The sequence below is a fragment of the Falco cherrug genome, chromosome 14 (genome assembly GCF_023634085.1).
Source record: "Falco cherrug isolate bFalChe1 chromosome 14, bFalChe1.pri, whole genome shotgun sequence".
Lineage (NCBI taxonomy): Eukaryota > Metazoa > Chordata > Aves > Falconiformes > Falconidae > Falco > Falco cherrug.
This window is the reverse complement of record NC_073710.1, coordinates 20,189,833-20,209,442: the sequence shown is the minus strand read 5'-3', so window position 1 is coordinate 20,209,442 and position 19,610 is coordinate 20,189,833. Positions and strand designations below refer to the sequence as shown.

Here is a 19,610-nt window from a genome sequence, read left to right as displayed (position 1 = left end):
CTGTGTATGGGAGATATAAAAGAGCTTTTTTTTTTAGTGCAAGCCATTGCTGCTGCTGAGCAGCTGAGCCTGGCACCGAGGGAAACTGCAGCTCTGGCAGAGCTGAGAAAACCTTTCTGACACACTTTGGCCCCTACCCTGACTGAGGCACCACCCCAGCCTGGCAGACCCCATCCACAAACCCCTCACCATCAGCATAGCAGAGACTTGGGAGAAATATGTCTCCAGGGCCCTTTTTTCCCCTGCCCCAAGCTTGGCCATCAGCTCAGGTCATGACAAACAGTAAATCTGGAGGCAATTTCTACATCTCTGGTTGCTACAAGTTTCCATCACAGAGAACATGGTGAGAGACACCCCAGCCATCAGAGGCAGCAGGGATCTGGACTTCGATACCATTCTAGCTAATCCCTCCCAGGCTGGAGCTCATTTTCAGCTCTAATTTTCTGCCTAGGATATAAACAGCAACCTCCCCACACACCCCCCATGCCCAGCAATCAAAGTCCTCTGCTTAAACTCTCCTAGTAATCTTTTCCAGGTATATCTCATATTTTTGCATGAATATTACCTATAGAAGATACAGTCAATAAAGAGAAAAAACTCCCATTGCTTGTAGCAGAGCTAGCTCCAGCACAAGCTTTCTTACCCTTATTTGCATTGCTTACATCGCAAACAAGCCTCACCTTTATATAGACACCTCCCCAACAGGCTTAGTTGATAACAGTCCCTTCAAATTCAGCAGAGTGCACCCCACTGTGGCTAGTGTGGAGCAGGGGGAAAGGAAGTGCTTTTATTATAATACTTTTTTTTAAAAAAAAAGAGATTTTTTTTTTTCCTGATATTTCAGTGGTTAGAGCAGCAGGTCATGTACCTTGTAGGCTATGTAACCTGTCTGCTTGGGTTGTATGTGTTTGCTGAAGGGAGGTGAAGGGGCTGAGCTACTTGGTTGTTCCTTTTTTGCTTATAGCTGCTGCTGGAGCTGTTAGGCCAGCATATTTCTTGCATTTCATCTTAGATGTACATTGCATCCCTTAGAAATGCTTTGAGTAGGTTGCTGCTAAGCTATAGCTGTCTGAGCCTGGGGAGAGCTGTATCAGAGTGGATGGCCACTAGCAGATTTTTGTAACAGCTTGCTATTAAGCATAAATTACCTGCTTCCAAAGCTGCAGGGAGATAACTATTTCTTTAGGGTTCAGTAACCTTTCTGGTGAGTTTAGGTGATGGCTGGCAGGGATGCTGCAAGTGCTGAGGGGCATCAGTTGCTCTTTGCCTTTGCAGCTGGAGAGGTGGCATTGCTGCTCCCCTTGCCTTGCTGGTTCCTCCCCATTGTGGGGGGGCATGGGTGTCCCCTCTCCTTTGCTCTGTTCCCTTCCTTGGGGGGTTTCTGCTTAGAAAAGCCCATAAGGCTGATCTACAAGGAGAGATGTGCCTGTGTTTGCTGATAAATAATGCTGTGGTGTGTTTGTGTCCTGCCAGCTGATGGAACTGGGTGTTGCAAGGGGCTCCCTTCCCTGTTCCATCACACAGGTAATGAGAACAGCTGCGTGAGGGCTGCTTGGTGACTACCTCAAGGTGCTGGTGTTCCTCAGTGACCTCCTCCTTTATCAAAGCAAACTTTGGAAAATGAGCAGGACTATTTATTTCTTAGGGGGAATTTGGGAGGATCTAGGTGCTCTGTGTGGGTTTGCACTGGGTGGCCAGAGCTGTGAGACTCGGGTCTGTTCTATGCCCCCAGAACAAACCCTGATGGCAGTAGCAATTCTGTGGGGGGCTCTGAGCAAGCCCTTAGTTAAGAAGAAATTATTTTCTCAATTGTGCTCCCAAGGCACAGGGCTTAACCTAAAAGCTCTTCTCAGCTGCCTGCTTGCAGAAGTCACCTGGTGCTTTTGCAAGGGAAAAATCCCAGTGCTGGTTGTTCCAACACTAATTGCAAAATAATCCCAGTGCTAGTTGTTCCAGCACTAATTGCAGACTCGCTCTGAAGCTGCTTGGGCACCTGAAGGCACCACTGCAGAATCATTCCATGCACAAAGCCTTGTCTCCTGCAGCAGAGAGTTGGTGGGAACTGCTCGGCCACTGCTAAACCTTGTCTGGGTGCAAAACTTCTTCCCTGTTGCTCCTTCATGTCAGCATTTAGTTTACACTTGGTTCATCTGAAAAAAGAAAAGTAGCAGCCTTTAAACCATTTCCTCTTTCTGCAAGACCCACTGCTGAGCCAAGAGACAAACACAGCTCGTGGGGTTTGACAAAACTCTGACCATACATCCTTTGAGTTAGGTTCAGTGGGGGTGAAATCAACCTTTTTGTTATATAATAGCCTGGGGTTGCTATAAATACTGCTGTGCTGGCAGCCGGAGCATCGGTGGGGGAGGTAAGAGCCCGTGGGTGCTTGGCTTTGCTGGCTGAGCCCTGGGATCTCCTGGGAGGTTGGTGCTGTCAGGAACTTTCCTGCATCCATCCCTCGTGGGCTTGGTCATCCCAGGGACGTGACTGCCCTTTGCTGGGTCCAGAAGGAGCCTGGGGTAACTGGTGTGTGCTGCAGGGTAGGTAGGGCAAATCCCAGCTGCTGTGTACGTTGTTTGGAGAGATGAAGGTGAGGTTGTAGCAGAGGGAGGCTTAAAACCAGCTGATAGATGTCTGCTGGTGTGCCTGGCTAAACTGGGACCAAAGCAGGCAAAGACTGGTCTGTGCATACACACGTAGCCATAGATAAGCCTCTGTGGAGCCCTTCATTTGAAGAAGGCTTAGATCTCACTGGGACACAACCATGGGATGCAACCCGTGTTTGATATGGAAGATCATTCCTTCACAAAGCTTCTGTGCCAAAGCAAACACGCAGCAAAGCTTAAAGCAGAGAGTGATTTGTGGCCAAAGCTGGGTGAAAAGAGGCAGAAGAGTGGAGGGGGAAGGTTATGAAGGTATCAGACTAAGTTTGGGTAGGTATCTCAGGACATAGCTTCCAAAAAAGGCTGCCAAAAATTTTTTGGGCATGGTGAAGGCTGAAAATGGGGTGGACCAGGCACCTCAGATGATCTTTTCTGACTCCCATAAGCAGGAAGGCAGCCTTGCATGGTGTATGCAAGAGGGTAAGGATGTGGCATCCCAGCCCCATCACTAGATTTTCCTCATTGCAGGGACATCATCCCCCTCAAAATCAACTTCTAGGATCAGTGCATGCTTGATGCCAACCCCTGTGATTGGTCCTTTCCCCAGGAGCCATTCAAGCCTGGGAAGCAATCCCTGCTGCTCGGCTGGGAGCTGTGTGCAAGGTGCAAGCTCAGCACAAGCTATGTGTAAGCTTGCTAGGTTAGATATTGCTGCTGGTGTAGCACAGGCCTCGCAACATGGGCATCCTCAGCCCAATGGGGAAGACTGGGATATGAGAAGCAGAGGAGAAGGGGCTGGGGAGGGGGAGCCCTGAAGGCTGATCAGGCTCTCCAAGGAGGGGTCTGGGGCAGGGTCGGAGCTGGGGAGGTCCTCTCTGCCCACAGCAGGGAGGTAGCCTTGTGAGGCTAAAGCTAGCTGCCCAAAACCCCTGAGGGTCACAAGGGAAAGCTGCAGGCAGAGGAAGGGGCAATGGGTTCACATCAGAAGTCCTGGCCTGTCCTTTCTCCCTGTGGACATGGCTCACACAGACCCTGGTGCTCCAGAGGCAGGGATGCCAGCCAGTTCAAGGAGCTGATCCTGCCAAAAATAACCTTTCCAAAAAGCACAATTACTATTTTTCTGGCTGAATCAACTCCCCAGGGTGGCTCAGAGTAGACACAGGGTGGGAACATGCTGCAGAAGGGCTCAGTCTCAGCCCAAATTCAGCTGCAATGCCTTACAACTGCCAAGAAACTGCATCTGAAGAAGCTGGCTTTCCTCGTTTGCTGAGTTTTGCTCCAAAAACCTCTTCTAGGTCCATACCTTAGCGCTGGGTAGAGACCAGTCTTCTTTAGGTGGGAAGGCAAGAGGCTACACGCAGGCACAGAGCAACCCTTGCTTTGGGTGACCTGCTAGAGTTTCTCCCGGAGCAAATCTCCTGCCTTTAGACCCCAAATTAAACTGGACCTTCATTCAGAGAGATAAATCCCTTCACAGTTGGGAGACTCTGAATTTGAATCCCCCTCTGAATTTTTCCAAGCGTTTATATTAAGCAGCATTTGCAATGGATGCTTAAGCGTGGTGATTTAGGCGACTATCATATTAGAATGCCTTGGGAGCCAGAAAACACAGTTTCTATGGGAGTTTCTTGTTGAGATTAAATAATTTTTTCCTATTTATCATTGCTGATTAGCAACACAGTATTTAGGATGCTAAATATCCACCAAGTGATACCTTTTGGCAACCATCAAGTTTGCAGGAAGGAGCAGCAAGGCAGAGGAGCTCTACTGTGCCATTTGCCCGGAGTTAAGCTTTGGGCAATCTCCTGTCCCGTTAGATAAATAGCTATCGTGAAATAAGGTCAGCTCCTAACGACCTCTCCCAGGGCTGTGCTAATTCAGCTGTTTTTGCATTCTTTGGGGAGAGCATGAACATGTTTTAGCACCTCAGTGTTTTTAGCAAAACGCAGCCACTGAGCACATCGGGAGCTGTTTGAAGGTGCTGGGCATTGCAAATGGGCCACCCAAATTAGCAGCCCATATGAGAGCTGTGCTGGGAGGGATTTTGCACAGATCTCAGCTGGAGGAGACACTGTCCTGGCAGCTGAGCAGCAAAAATGTCACCCTGACTGCTAACAAGAAAGCAGAAACTCAGCTTTTTCCCCTAAATCAGCCGAGAGAAGGCATTCTGGGGTTTCAAAATCTAACCTTTTCTCAAACTTCCTTAAAAATGTAACTTATTCCTTCAGTGGGCTCTCTTTCCCTAAGGCAAGAGGGGAAGTGGAACCATTTACCCATAGTGATTTTTAAAGTGTCTGGTTTTATTCCAGAGTATTTTACAAAGCTTCAGAAGAACCACAGTATTTAGATGCAAAGCTGAATGTTTAAGAAGGCGCTTTTGCATCAGGTCTTTTTAACTTTTTATGCTCTATCCCTCTGGCTGGTCTATCTGTCTGTTATAGAGTCATTAAATGGCTATATAAGATGTTGCCCAGCCTAGCAGGTATTTTTTTAGATACCTTAATAGAGCGATTATACTGTCTTTTTAAAATTGTTCCTGAAAACCTATCAAGAATGGTGGTATTTATGTTTAATTTCTAGATATAACTACACTTTCTGTATTTTGTTTATGCATGCCTTGACATAAAATTGGCACATCTATATAGTAGGTATGAATAATACTCTTCATAAATATAAGAAGCTTTTTAAACATTGTCCCAGCTAAATCCCATCCCAAATCAAACTGATTTAGAGAAGGAATAAGGCAAAAGCCTGAATCTATGCTTTTCTGCCCACGCTGCTCTCTTTAAATGGCCTGTCACACGCTTCTCAGCTGCTCCCCGTTATCTTTTCCTGCAGAAAGCCCTGATGCAGCGGGCAGATGCATTTATCAGTGCTGTCCCCCCGTTCCTGCCTGCCCTGGATGGCTATCAGCAAAGGGGCTTGCCGTTTTACCGCCCGGTTGTAACGGGTGCATGGCTTTGTAACGATTTTAGGAGAGCCGCTGTTCTCTGCGCGGGCACCAGCCGCCTCGGAGCGATGCGCAGCGCGGCGCGTCCCTGTGACCCGCGCAGGACCGCGGCTCGGTGGCTTCCCTGAGCAGCGAGGAATGGAAGGGAACAGCCGTGTTCAGCTGAACCCGGGGTTCCCCGCTGCGACCCGCCCTGGGAGCTCCGGGGCCGGCTTCTGCGGGAGGCTGCCTCCCCCTAGCGAGTGCGGGGCGGCGCGGCTGGGAGGTGCGAGGGGTCCTGAGCGGCACCGGGGGTGCTGGGCGGCACCGGGGGCGCTGCGCGTGTTGTGGGTGCTGGGCTGCACCCGCAGTGCTGCGTGCATCTTGGGTGCTGTGCATGCTATAGGTGCTGAGCTGCACCCAAGGGTGCTGCATGCGTCTTGGGTGCTGTGTGTGTTGTAGGTGCTGTGCCTGTTACAGGTGCTGCGTGTCTTGGGTGCTGTCGTGTTACAAGTGCTGTGTGCATCTTGGGTGCTGTGTGTATTACAGGTGCTGCATGTGTCTTGGGTGCTGTGTGTGTTACAGGTGCTGGGCTGCACTCATCGTGGGGCTGTGCCTGTTATGTGTGATGCATGCATCTTGGGTGCTGTGCATGTTACAGGTGCTGGGCTGCACCCACTGCGGGTGCTACATGCATCTTGGGTGCTGTGTGTGTTGAGGGTGCTGCACTACATTTCTTGGGTGCTGTGCTGCATGCATCAAGGGTGCTGTGCATGTCTCGGGTGCTCTGCTGCATGCATTCAAGGTGCTGCGCTACACACATCAAGGGTGCCGTGTGTACGTTGGGTGCTGTGGGCGTGTTGGGTGCTGTGCTGCACACATCCCGGGTGCTGTGCATGTGTCTCGGGTGCATGGCTCGGATATTGCACTGGCCTTGAGAGCTGTGCATGTCACGGGTGCTGGATTCAGCAGAGCCCCTGGGCTGAGCCTGCGGCAGGTTCCTGCTGGCTGCTGCGGGGGAGCAGAGGCGATGCCCCAGGCAGGAGGGTGCTGCGGGACAGGCAATTCCTGACCTGGCACAGGATCTGCGGGTGCACAGATGAGTGGGCAGCTAGCTGTGAACCAGCAGCCTGAATTTATACTGAATTGGCGCTTTGGGTCAAGTGGCTGCTGTGTTTTTAATCTAATCCTAGAGCCCCCAGGCAGGATTTGTTGTGCTGCTGGATTTTTCATTTGCCAGCAAGGGTATGATTTCATCAAAGGAGCTGTATAATTTCACCGCATCCTCAAGGGCTTGCCTGCAGCTTAGCTCCTCCAGGCTGCCCTTAGCAACCAGTGCAGGCAAAACGGAGCTACACCACCAAAGGTTCTTCCTACCTGCTAAGAGCATCTCCCCAGGGTGCCAGGCAGGGCATGGGCAGCGCATGAGCACATCGAACCCCTGGTCCTCGCCCTCTGCCCTGTTACAGCAGAGCCTCTGCTCCTGGCACAGCCGCAGCTGTTGGCTCCAAAGCGTTGGATGGATCCTCAACCGGCAGCAGGCGGCAGCTCATGCTGGGGGACCTGCAGGAGAAATGCTGTGAGCTGTGGGGCTGGAGGCAAACAGGGCAGCGAGCTACAAGCATCCTCAGCCCGTCTGGGCTGACCTGCAGGCTCTTGACCCTGCTGTGCGGGTGGGTGGAGGGGGGAATATTTATTGCCCCAGCAGCAAAGATCATGGTTCATGTTTTTTTCTAGCCAGAGGAGTTAAGGCTGCTGCAGAGCTTTTGGGGAGGCATGTTGCTCGCAGAGCCGGAGGGAGAGGGGGAAAACAAGATCAGCAATTCCCTGGCTCATCCTTGCAAATAGGTTAATTCCCTTCCCACACAACCAGTGACCCCGGGGAGCCAGCGTGCTGCAAATCACGCCAGCGGCGGGGGCTCAGTCAGGAGCTGCAGCAGGGTCAATGCGAGCTGCAAATCTTCCAGCTGGGGAACATATGCAAGCATGGCAAGCAAGAACAGCGAGAGGGGTTATTTCCAAGCCTTTCTGCCTCGGCAGCTGATGGGGTTTCAAAAGAGAGATGTTGTTTTCAATGCCTGAAGTGAAAGGTGGGAGGTTGATGTTGGGGATGAGCGTGGCAGCGGCTGGCAGCTGCAAAGGGTCTCCAAGTGATAGAAGAGCAAAGGTCACCCATGGGTGAGAAATCTGGGGAACGGCAGCAGACCGCAGTGTCTGTTTTGGTCACACTTAGAGAATGAGCAGGATTTATTGCATAGAAGGCAAAAACCAAGTGAGCTGAATGTGCTAGAAAAATGGGGTCTGGAAAGAAGCACATGCCAAGCAGTAATGTTGCAGGGTATATGTGTGTCATTTGGCCAGTTAGGGAATAAATCAATCTTGTGGGCCAAGACCAGAATGCAGCTTTGCTGTTTTCTGGATTCTGAATCATGAGATGCTTTCCCCCTCCCTCCAGACGTGGGCCTGTTTCTGTTTTGCTTCTGCCATGTGTTGATAAAGGCTGAACACCGATGCTTTTGGGGCTACCAGTTAAGCAGAAGAGCTCACGGGCACTGGGGCCAAATTGATTTTCCTTGAGGAGACCTGCTTGGACGTCACCAGCGCAGGCACTTCTGGCTCTGCTGGGGCACAGGAGCCAGCCTGTCTTGATTTCTGGGTGTACCCTCCAAAAAGATGTGTTAGTAATAACCACATCCGCATCCCAGGGACAGGTTTCCCCTGCCAGCCCACCTCTCCCTCCTCATCTGCTCCCCAGGCCACCTCCCAGCCCTGAGACGGGATCAACCAGGGCTTTAATTTCAAAGCCTGCTCTCTCCCCCCTCCGCCTCTTTTTCTTCTTGTTTTACTTCGCCCTCCTGCTAAATTTCCTCCTGCCTTGAAGATACATATCTCCCCCCACTACTCTTGGGCTTTTATATAGCACCTATTAGCCTGCTACCTACGTGTCGATGAGGGGGAGCACAGATGTGCTGCAGCTTCCAGCCTTCCTCCGACCACCCCCCCTAAATCCCCCAGGACTCAAGAGGTCTGGAAAGCCAACAGCTACAGCTCCCCCAGGTGCCATATAACAGCAAGGGGGCTGTTTCCACCAAAGGGTCCCTGACACACAGCCCAGCTCATACATCAGCTGGGGGACTTTGATTCAGATAGCGATCTGCACAGGGCTTACCTTCAATTAAGGGTGAGGGATGGGTTTTATGACTCTGGTTTTCCCCAGACGATTGCTCGTCGGCATCAGAGGGAAAGGCATCGGCTGTTATCAGGACCCGCAGCAGCGGTGTGGGGGGAATGGGGTCTTCTCCCAGGGAGGGGGGAATGAGGGGTGCAGGGGAACTGGGGCAGGTTTCTCTTTCTTCTCCTCTCCAAGAAAATGACTGGTGGTAATTGAGCCTGACCCACTTTAGACCAAGAGTGGAGATTCCCTGTGACCCATTTTGTTTAAAATTATAGAGATAGTTGGGGAAATAGGAGTGGTAGAAAATGTGTACAGGCTGTGTTTGAGCACACAGTGCTCCTCCTATCCTCCCTCCCCTGTCCTCCCGGACAGACTCCAGCAGCCATGTGCCTGTGCTTTTGTCTGCAGGGCAAAATTGGGGTAGGGGATAAATAGGAAGAAATTGGCCATTTTCTGAGGAAAGTCAGTGTTATGACATGCAGCAGTGCAAATAATCTGCAGTACTATTCAGTACACCGGATATTAACGGCACCACCTAAAGAATTTGTGGGACTGGAGACAGGGAGCCTCTGTGCTGGTTTTGGGGTGTGCAGCCAAAAACGCACCCCAGCACAGAGCCTGTTTGCATCTGTTCCCCTGCTGCACACCCAGATCCCTCTGGGTGCATTAGAGATGGGCTTGGTTGCATTTTGGGTTGCTTACTTTCTTCCCGCTGGCAATAAATCTTCAGCCAAACCTGTGATCAGCTTTATAGGGGGGTGTCACCCCAACTTTCTGGGATCAGAGATACACTGGTGCAGCTCAGGGAGCAGCTCCAGGTACAGGGCTGAGCAGCTGCTCGTCCCTGCGAGCAGCACCGAGCCCTCCTCTGGCGAGTGGTAGCCAGCCGTGTTCCCAAACAGTATCTGCTGTTATTGCATTAATTACAGTAATCTAATGGGAAATGTAAACAGGAAAGCTCCGGGGGGAGATAAGGGGCAAGGGGACGAGAGGCAGGGGCCGACAAGCTCCCTCTGCCGCGAGGAATGGAGTTCAGAGGAAAGTTCATTTTTCAGCGAGCGGCTGGCTGCCGCTCAAAGGTGTTAATTGGGGTGGCCAGATAGCAACTGGGACACTGTCCCCAGCCGTTTCCCCTTTCGGTGACAATCGCATTCCTGGGGCTTGAAGTTCAGCCTGCGGGGCATGGCGGGGTCGGGGCACTGTGTTGCTGTGCGAGAGATTATTGCTTTTTTTAATCATCCAGGTTTTAATCGTACCCAAGCTGAGCAGCATTGCTCTGCTGCCAGGCAGCTGAGGAAAGGTGGAGGTGGATGGAAATGGCTCTTCCTTGGGACTTTCTCAGCACAAGGCATCACAGATGGATGCACTGGATGGGCAGGAGCAGCGAACTCGCTGTTGGGGCTCTAAACCCCTCACCCTGCTTCATCCAGAGCAGAAATCAGCCCGCAGCGCTGCAATTTCCCTTGCTGCATCGATGTGCTGGCAGTGCCTGGGTGAAGCAGGCTTTTCCCGTGTCCTGGCCCAGGGCTGCCAGCCCTTCAGCCCCTGCCCCACTCCTGTCCATCCACCAACGCCTACGGGCATCTTCTGGTTCTGCCTCTTGTGTTTGGATCCAGGGAAAGAGGATACAGGCTTGGGCAGGGAAGGAAACAGGACAGCAGTGAAGAAACTCCTTCTCCTTTTACTCCACCTTCCCCTTTTATTTTATTCCTCTTTAATTCTCATTTTCGTGTCCACAGAGTGGTTTCTTTGGCACTTCCCCCCTTCAAAGCTCCAGCCTCTTCTCCCTGGCTGTGCTCAAAAATGCTGTGCCTGAGGGAGAGGTGTTCTGTGGGGGTCTTATTTTTATTTTTGGAACAACCATATCCACAATCGTCGATCATCTGAAAAAGCCCTTTCTTAGCAGTTATTTTCCCAGTTATTTTCTCTGATCCTGCCTGGAAAGCAAACACTGTGAGCAGTGAAACTGGAGCTGGAAGACCCCAGGAGCCACTTCTCCATGGGGAAAGTGTGAAGGCAGGCACCCAGCTCACGGTCGGGAGCTCCTGATGCTGCAGCATCCCCTATGCATTGCTGGGGATGTTTTGCCCCTATAGCCATGTGTGTGTATGAGGGTACGGTCCCCAGGCCCTGCATCTCCCCGGGTAACTCATCTCTCAGCACAGACCTAGCTTGGCCTTTTCAAGACTGGGAGGAGGCAGATGCCAGTTTCCACCCCTGAGACCTTTCTGTTCTCCTGAATTTTTTCCTCCTGGCCAAATCAGAAGAAAACCTAGGTTTTTTGATCTGAGCTCATTTCTCAGCAATGAGATTTTTTTTCTTCCCTGGCTGCTTTCAGTCTTTGGGGGGGGGGGGCAGTGAGGGGATGGAGGGGGGGAAGGAGGCAGATGAAATTACGGTTTATGTCACCTCCTTTGGCATTAAAGTGGCAAGTGTGGAATGACGTTTGAGCTGCCAAAACCATTTATTTTTATTAAATCCAGTTTCCACAATAAGAAACACTCTCCATCACGTTCCTCACTCCTGCTGCCGGATGCTCCCAGCTCATTGCATGCAGCTCCCAGGAGGATCTGGCCCTTAAGGAGCAGGAATCCAGGACAAAAGTCTTTCCAAAATACCTGTGGCTGGAAGATGATGACCAGAAGCACATCAAAACCTTGTGCAGATCCAGAGAAAGCTTTCGCTTACCTTTGCGTTCAGCTTGCACAAAATCCATGTTCAGTGGATTTGCATCGTGAGCTTGTGATGGGAGCAAGGAGCTGCTGGGGATGGAAACCTGGGATGTCACGTCGGTCCCCGTGCGCTCACCCCAAGGCTCCTGCTTGGGTCTGCGTGAGTGGGTCTGTCTGCCCTGTGGCTCTGCTTCCCTGTTCTTGCTCCAGGAATGACGACCTAAAAAAGAAACAAGGCAAATTGCAGTGTCGCTCAGGGCTTCAGCCAGAAAACAGAGCCAGCCTGAGAGGGCTGTTGGCACGCACCGGGCGTGCTGTGATCCCAATTAGCTGAACGAAGAGAAACCCAGTGAGCAGATGACCCCCCCCCCCCCCTCCCCAGAAGATAGTACCAGCCTCGTCTGGTCCATATTTTCTGTGATGAGCTCAAGGGGAGACATTCTCAACACAGGCTGATGGGTGGGAGGAGGAAGATGTGGGACAGTGCTGGTGGTGGTGGGGTTCTACTTACTGCAGAGTTGTCATTGCTAAGCTGCTGCCTCAACCCCAAAACTGGTGTGTGGGGACACAAAAGATGCTGCAAAAGCAAGAGAAGGTGCAGTACCACCACCCCATTTCCTCAACTCATTCGACTTGGGTGAAAATCCTCTCTCCTTGCAAACCTGGCATATTTTTTGTGCAGCCACTCCAGCAGAAGCATCCAGGAGGTGGGCTGCAATACATACAGGTGCGTAGGTGGAGCTGGAAGCCCTCCACGGGTGAAGCGGCCCCACTACCTGTGTGTGGGGGAGTGACTTGAGCGAGGTGTCATTTTGCAGAGGTTGCATGCCAAGCCAGCTCTGGAGAGCCTGCCAAGATAAATGGCCACGCTTCCTACAAAGAAAAAAATTTCTTCTGAGTGGCCAAGCAGAAGGTAGACTTGCTTCAGGGCAGGTTTCACTTTCACAGGAGTGTTTTGAGTGTTTTGGGGAGGAGAAAGAGAAAATGACAGAGTGGGCTTTGTGAGATGCTGCAGTGCTGCAGACACCCACTCCAAAAATGTGCGGGCTGGGAACGGCATCCTGGATCTGCTCCAAAATGCAGCTTTGCTATTGAAAGGAAATCCATGTACATGCACACATACAGGCATATACATTACATGTGCCCGTGTGTATAACAAAGAGGTGTGGTTATATTCCATTTCTCCATAATTTGGCAAAACAGGCCAGAATGGAGAACGAGACTCCAAGAATGCCTGTTTGCAAATGAGCTTTTATTTTGCCTTAGGGAGCAGAGGTTTGCTGGGGCACCGCGAAGATGTGTGAGCCGAGGCTGAAGGGCTGTGGGCTTGTGCAGTGCCATGCACGGGGTCCCAGCTGGCTGCAGCAACCTCCTGCCTCCTTCCCAGGCTTCACCTGGTGGGGCAGCCCCCCATGTCATGTTCCATGTGGTGGTGGTGGTCCCACCGGTTCAGCATCACCACCCCATCCCACCCCGATAATCGGTATCATCAAAGCAAACAAATGAAAGTGGAGTTGGTGGCATAGGTGTAATCAGACCAGCTCAGAGAGTTCTGCTCCAGGGTGAAGAGCAGAATTGATGATTAAAATTAGTGGGACCGTAACCAAAACATGCATAGTCCTGGCTCTGGCTTTCCTACCCGCCCAGAAGACAGATTATTTATTTGAATAGGAGCTCTTGCAACTGGAGATTTCTTGTAACTGATATTTAGGATTTTTTGAGGGAGAAGAGTTAAATATGGAGAAGAAATGGTTGGAAATGGGCTGTGCATGCTCTGCGTGAAATGAGTCATACTCAGAGGCAAAAGCCCCTTCCCTGGGGTCTGCCAATGCCCCTGGCATCTCTGGGAGGACCTTGTTACATCCTCCCTGGGTTTGAAAACCAAGTGTCACGATTGGAGTGGATTGTAATTTAGTGACTTTGTCAGAGGAAATTATTTTGCTCAAACCAAAACAAATTTAGATTTTTATTTGCAGACATTTTTCTTTGCAGGCAGGTTTTGTTTCTCTTTCTGAGTGTGTCCTTGTGTTTTCATTTGGAAAGGAAGAAAAAAACCCTCTGGTACTCTTGGCAAACAATTTTCCCCTTGCTGCTCCCACCATGAGCCTGAGCAGAGTGCAGAAATCCTGCACATCTCTTGTCAAAGTCTAAATTAAATTAAATCTATGGATTTGAAAGATGTTGGGAGTGGTAGGAATCTCCTCCTCTCCCTGCCTTTTGTGGAAGTCCGCAGTGTCGCTCCTGCCAAGCCTGTTGCTTTGACTTCATCTGGATTTACATCTATGTCATTGAGAGCGTAACGTGGCTCTGAACCTCTTTGAACTCTGTTGTCTAGAGGACAAGGAAAGCGTGTAAACCCAGCTATTAAAAAGCCTCTCTTCTAGTGCTGGTCAATTTAAAATACATCTGGAACAATAAAAGGAGGGACTGTGCCAACACTGTGCTTGCTGAGCCGTCACCCCATCATCCTGCTGGCTGCAGAGCTCGCCACTGCCCCTGCCCTGTTTTCCTTGCTTTCAAGTTGTCTTCTTTATAACCAGAGAAAAGTGACGCGTCTGCCAGTCTGCTCTGAAATGCAAGTATCCCAGAAGGTGAATTTGTGAATGGTTGGTTGGTCATTATGTGCCTCGGGGCCATCATTTTATTATTTTTTTTTCCACGCCAGTTGAGGGAGGAAGTTTGCAGGATGTTATCAGCATCCTGTTGCTGTGACCTGCTGAGCAATAGCATGTAAATATGTCTCCCCTTCACCACACCCCAGTGTCAACCTTTTGGCTCCTGTCTGCTGGCCATGTTCTGCAAGATTAATGTGTTTTTCAACCGTGCACGGGACCATATAGCTGAAAGGGATGCATTTTTATTTTTTCTTGGGTGTCTTTTACCAATTTCCTGGTATGCAGTGCTATAAAGCATTTCTGGCAGCATTTCTGGAGTGTGTTAACGAGACCATTTCTGGCATGGCGCAGGCATCTTGCCATGGGACAGCCAGCAAACATGGTCAAGGTGTCTCATGTCTGTGATTTGGGAGAAAGGGATTTTGGCTTTCTGGTTAGATAGTCACTGGTTGCAGAGCACCACCAAAAAAAACCAACAACGCCCACAAAAATAGCCCAAACCCAACCAAAAACCGAACCAACAAAACAATAGAATAAACCCAGGAATTATTCTCTTTGTCTTGAGTGAGGACAAATGTTTGCTTTTTAGCAGTTTGAGGGGTTTCCTCCAGAGCGGGCAGTACTGCACAGCTTGGATGGACCATGTACCATGTTCTCACGATATTGGCCATTATCCACCTAATTCCATGTTCCCTGTCACTACAGCTACAGGCAGAGCAGCTTTCCATTGGAAATAGCTTTACTGCAATCAAATCCTTTGCAGGAAATACCTTCATTTCACTTAAAAATGTTAAGAGAATATGAGAGACCCGTTTGAGCCTTCCCATTTCATATTGATGTTCATGTAATTCTATAATCACATGGTACCTCTAATATTAGCATAATATTTCAATTGCCCTGGAACAAAACATTCCAATGGTTCCAAATATATATATTTAGGCATTCTTGTTCCAAGGGGAAAAAGAGAAGAAAGTGAAGTGCCAACTCTTCAGACTGCCTCAGGGTGAAAACTAAACTCAGAAACTCCTCTCAGAAGATGTTTTTTTGCTCTTTCTGCGTTTCATAGCCCAGCCCATCTGTCCACATTGCTGGCTTTGGAGCATCATCATAGAAAGGTTGAACACACAAGCTTGGCTCTTTTCCACGAGCATCCCTTGGGGATGTGCAGCACCCAGGTTCGGACAGCCTGGGCTTGGCAAGAGGAGAGAAATTCATTGCCCTGGTGCAACTAGTGTCTAGGCTTGACTCAGCCCTCCCACCCTGCCTCACCGCTGCCAGATCTGGTACCCAATTTGAGTGGGGTTTAATGGAAGGATGGAGATTTTGGAGACCTGAGGTGCTTGTGCATTTTTGAATGGGTGAGTGGGTAGAGAAGAGGATCATCTTCACCTCCTGCACAGGGAGCCAGGCTGAGCACAACCCCCGCGAGATGCCAGAGACCCTGCAGGCAAAGGAGAAGCACGAACAGCCCAGTGTGGAAAAGGCTTTGCCCAGAATAGGGATCATGTTAGCCACCAGAGAAGCCAACCACGAGACTGAAAGTCATGGGTAGCCAGGTTTTGTTGGCTTCCCAGCTCACTGAGCTACTTTTGTGTTTGCCGTGTGGTTTCTGAACTGCTGGGTTACACCATCTCAAGTGGGGTGAGAAAACTGAAGGCTTAGGACAGTATTGGGGCAGGTGTCATGTGATTTTCCTATTCTCTGTTTTGCTGGAGACAATATTGGTCTATGTAGAGGAATTGTAAAGGAATGAAGGCAGGTTAATTAACATTGATAATATACAGCTGTGGGCTGGCTTCAGGGGCGGTGGGTTGGCTGACGTGGATGATGTGCAGCTGTGGCTGGTTCCTGCTAAGCAGTTAAATAGCTCTGAGGGGGATGGAAGGGGAGTCCTGGATGAAAAGAGACCTAGAAGAAGCAGAGGGAGGAGGGAGAGCACCCAGGGTGTAGGAGAGGCCATGGGAGAAGCAGGGAGCCTGGGTGAGGAGAGGCTGGCTGGGAGAGGAGCCTGGAGAAGGAAGGATCTGGATGCAGCAGAAGCTGGCTGGCCTGGCCTGAAGAGGATGAAGAAACAGCACAGACAGTAGATGAACCTTTGAAACCTTGTGGGGGGGTTGGTGGCTGTGCCAGGGCAAGGTGTGGGAACTACTCACTGAAGTTAACCTGGTGTGGGATGGTAAAAGCCTTGTAGCAGCCGGCTAGCTTTGGTAGTGCTGTGACAGGTCTATATAGTCTTGTCCATCCAGGTTCTGCCCTGATTTAGGATTTTACTTGCTGGACCCTGCTGGCCCATAAAAGCCAGGTGGCTCTGGCAGAGAGGCAGCACTTCTAGCAACTGGGTAGATGCCACCACTGAAAATTCATCTTCTCAGTAGTGCCTTGTCTCATGATGCTCCTGTGGCTTCTTCCTGCGGCTTTTCCATGTCCATGGGTCTTGAAGCAGCCACCCTGCCCAGGCTTCCCAGAGAGATCCCTGTGTCCTTTCCCCAATCTCAAGCTTCTGGCTCTGCTCCTCTCTCCCAGCAGCTGTCTGCTCATTGAGAAATTACTCCCCAAGGCTGCTTGGGAATACAAACGAGCATGCAACAGAAACAATAAATTACACCAACTGTCACGGGTCCTGCCAGGAGATGCAATAGCTGAGGCTGGTTCAAACAGCATTAATTCAAAACGCTGATAGAGAAGCTGCTGGAGTTATTGTTATCACGGTGCCTTGACAGGGCTGTCACCTCCATGCCAGCTGTCAGGGTGACATGGTGCATTTAAGGATACTTCCTTAGGAGGGGTTTGTTGTTGTCCCTCCTTACCTGCAGATTTGCTTTGCAAATGCAAAACTGCTGGGGATGTGGGTTTGGCTTGTGGAGCTGCCCTGAAAATCAGGTCCTGCTATCCTGACTCCAAGCTGATGGGATCCTCGTGGGACCAGCCAAGACCTCCAAGGAGCGATGGTCATCAAGTATGGTGTATCAGCCAGGCTCCTCTGTGCTGGCTTGGGTTTCAGGCTTTTCACCCTCTGTATGTGCTCACTGTGAGCTCTGACAGAGCTGAGGTCTGAGGGGTGGGTGCATCAAGGGCTGGAGGCTCTGACGTGGTTGTGGCCAAGGAGGAAAAACTGGAGCCGCTCTCGGCTCCTGGAGAAGCCACCATCAGCTTTTGTCATCCCAAGGATGCTCAGTGATGCACCAGCTGGATGCCCCAGGGTTGTGATGTTGTTTGTCCAGGGCCCTTCCTACTCACAACAGACCAAGCCGATGTTTGTTTTAGGGACAAAAAAGCAGCCTCCAGAAAGAATGATTCCGATTTAAGGTCCTGTGCAAGCTGCTCGTTTCTTAGGGCTCTTCAGGGAACTTTCTTTCAACCCTGTTTCTATCCAGTGGCCTATTTTTCATCTGGTTGATGGTAAAGACACCCTGGCTGGTCCTCGTTGCCAGTGAGAGGGTCGGTCATGGCTACGCAGCCTTTCGTAGGATCTGTCAAGTAACGTCAGCCGTGCCTTTGCGCCCTGCACCTGGGGGACAGTAAATCTGTAGGCAAACATTAGGCCTTCCTGAAAAGCTTGACATTGCAGGGAGAAAATAAAAAGCTGGAGGGTTTTATTATCTTTCGCCTTATTGTCTTTTTTTATTACCTTTTGGAGTCACCCTGGAGAGCAATCTCCATCCCACATCATGGCCCTGCCAGACTTCCTCTGTTGTTGCTGTGACCTAAGAAATACAGGCCAATGCCTTCCTCTGCTCAGAGCATTAATGAACCCAGCCCCTCATTAGAGCCTTTTTTCTGTGTGGTCTGGAGCTTCAGTGGGTCTTCCAGGGCTTGCCCCCTGCCTGCCCCCCCCCCCCCCCCCCCCCCCCCCCCCCCCCAGATCATCATCCCTTCTCCTTGAAAATAGGGATGAGAAGCTGCACTTCCATTTGGGGGATGGAGAGGTTGCAGGTTCCTCGTTTGCATGGCTGGTGCTGTGGTGGGAAGTTTCTGAAACCCCCCAATAATTCAGGGCTGGCTCCGAGGGCGGTCTGCACTGAGGAGAGGCTCGGCATCTGGCAGGAGCCTGGAGAGATGCTTCTTGCAGGGAAACTATGTGCTTTGCTAATTCATGAAGCACTTATCTTCTGCTCCTGCTTTTAAGGAAGACAGAGTTGGAGCGGAGGAGGTACAGGGCAGACCAGATGGCCAGTTGCAACAGGCGTATATCCTCCTAACGAGAAGGTATAAATGAAACACCATTGCTGAGGTCAGCATGAGATTATAGGGACTCCTTTTTTGCCCTTATCTCTCTGAAATATGCAGCCTGGCCTCTGCTTTCCTGTGAAATCAGGAGTCGACTAACAAACTGTATTTTGAAATGCTGAGGTGAATGCACTCATGCTGATGTTCTCTCGCAGCAAGGTGCCCAGCTGCATCCTTAGCTGCAGACTGGCTTCACCCCTTTCACACCAAGCCCTGGAGGTACTCGGTGCCTTATTCCAACATCGCTGTAGTCCGTGGAGTTTTCCAGCAAGAAGTCATGCTCCATCCTGTGGTTAGGGACCTGCTGGACATCAGGTGTGACGGTGATAGCTGCTAGGGTACATTCATGATGTAATTTCTCAGTGTTGATCAAGGTTTGATTTGGATGTACTGTTTGGATTTTTCCCCTAGCAGGCAAAGAAACGTTTTAAGGAGGAAAAGTCATGGCAATTTCCTTCCAATTTTTGCTTGCACCTGGCCACCCATTCTTACTACCCCTTCCAAGAAAGCAGGGGATTTTTCAGTCTAAAAGGAAGGGTGGGCAACCTGCAGTCAGCAGGTCGTGGCCCGGTGAAGGTTTGCAACCTGGAGGGGATGTGTACCCAGCCAGCCCACATTTCAGTGACGGGGCTCTGTGCGGGTGGCCGGCTTCGCCAACCCTGCCTGCAGGGTCTGGCCTTCCTCTCCCGACAGTGACTAAGGTCCAGCTTCTCTTCCTATGTGTCTTCTCCCTTTGGCAACAACTCTAATATAATTCATTAATAATGTGATTACGCACCTGCTTCTGTGGGTGGAGTTGGTCAAAAATGAGCTTTGTTTTGCCAGGACCCTTTTGTGAGAAATATTTTCTGGCCAAAACATGATTGACTGTTTTTTTTGCCTCTATTTGCTTCAAAGCATGAGGCATTGACTTAGCTTCCTCAAAACCTTGAAAAATTCTGCTTAAAATGGGAATACTCTCCTAAAACATTCAGTCAACCTGCTGCTTATCCATCCCTGTGGATAGTGGGTTTGATGGGCTGCTTTCATGCAGGTTGCAGCCACCGAGGAACTATTTTCCAGCCTTCTGCTGGAAAACAGCAGCCCTCTCATACCGGAGGCACCAATGCTGCATTTGCAGCACGCTCAGACCTTTGTGCTCATCAGTTCCTGGCTCATCACACTGATCCGTGCTGCAGCTGGGCTGTTCTGCGCTGCTCTTACGTCCAACGACATTCCCATCGTACTTCCAAGGTCACCATTTTGGCTGACTTACTCAGGACCAAACTGGGGATTTCCAGAAGCAAAAGCTGCAACATGAATATTTCTTTTTTGCCTTTTTTTTTTTTTAATGGGTATTTTTTTTTCTCCCCCTGTGTGTGTGAACCCTTTGAAACCCAGCTGGCCTGA

At 50.4% G+C, this 19,610-nt stretch overlaps 1 long non-coding RNA gene across 1 annotated transcript; it reads right to left on the bottom strand.

Annotated features, from left to right (window-relative positions):
* Positions 1 to 31: 31 nt before the first annotated feature.
* LOC114015509 (uncharacterized) lies at positions 32 to 9,590 on the bottom strand. Its single transcript, XR_003559489.2, has 3 exons — positions 8,702 to 9,590; positions 6,910 to 7,095; positions 32 to 2,150 (listed from the first exon to the last, which is right to left on the bottom strand). It is a non-coding gene; the product is annotated as an uncharacterized LOC114015509 (long non-coding RNA).
* Between the last annotated feature and the right edge of the window lie 10,020 nt (positions 9,591 to 19,610).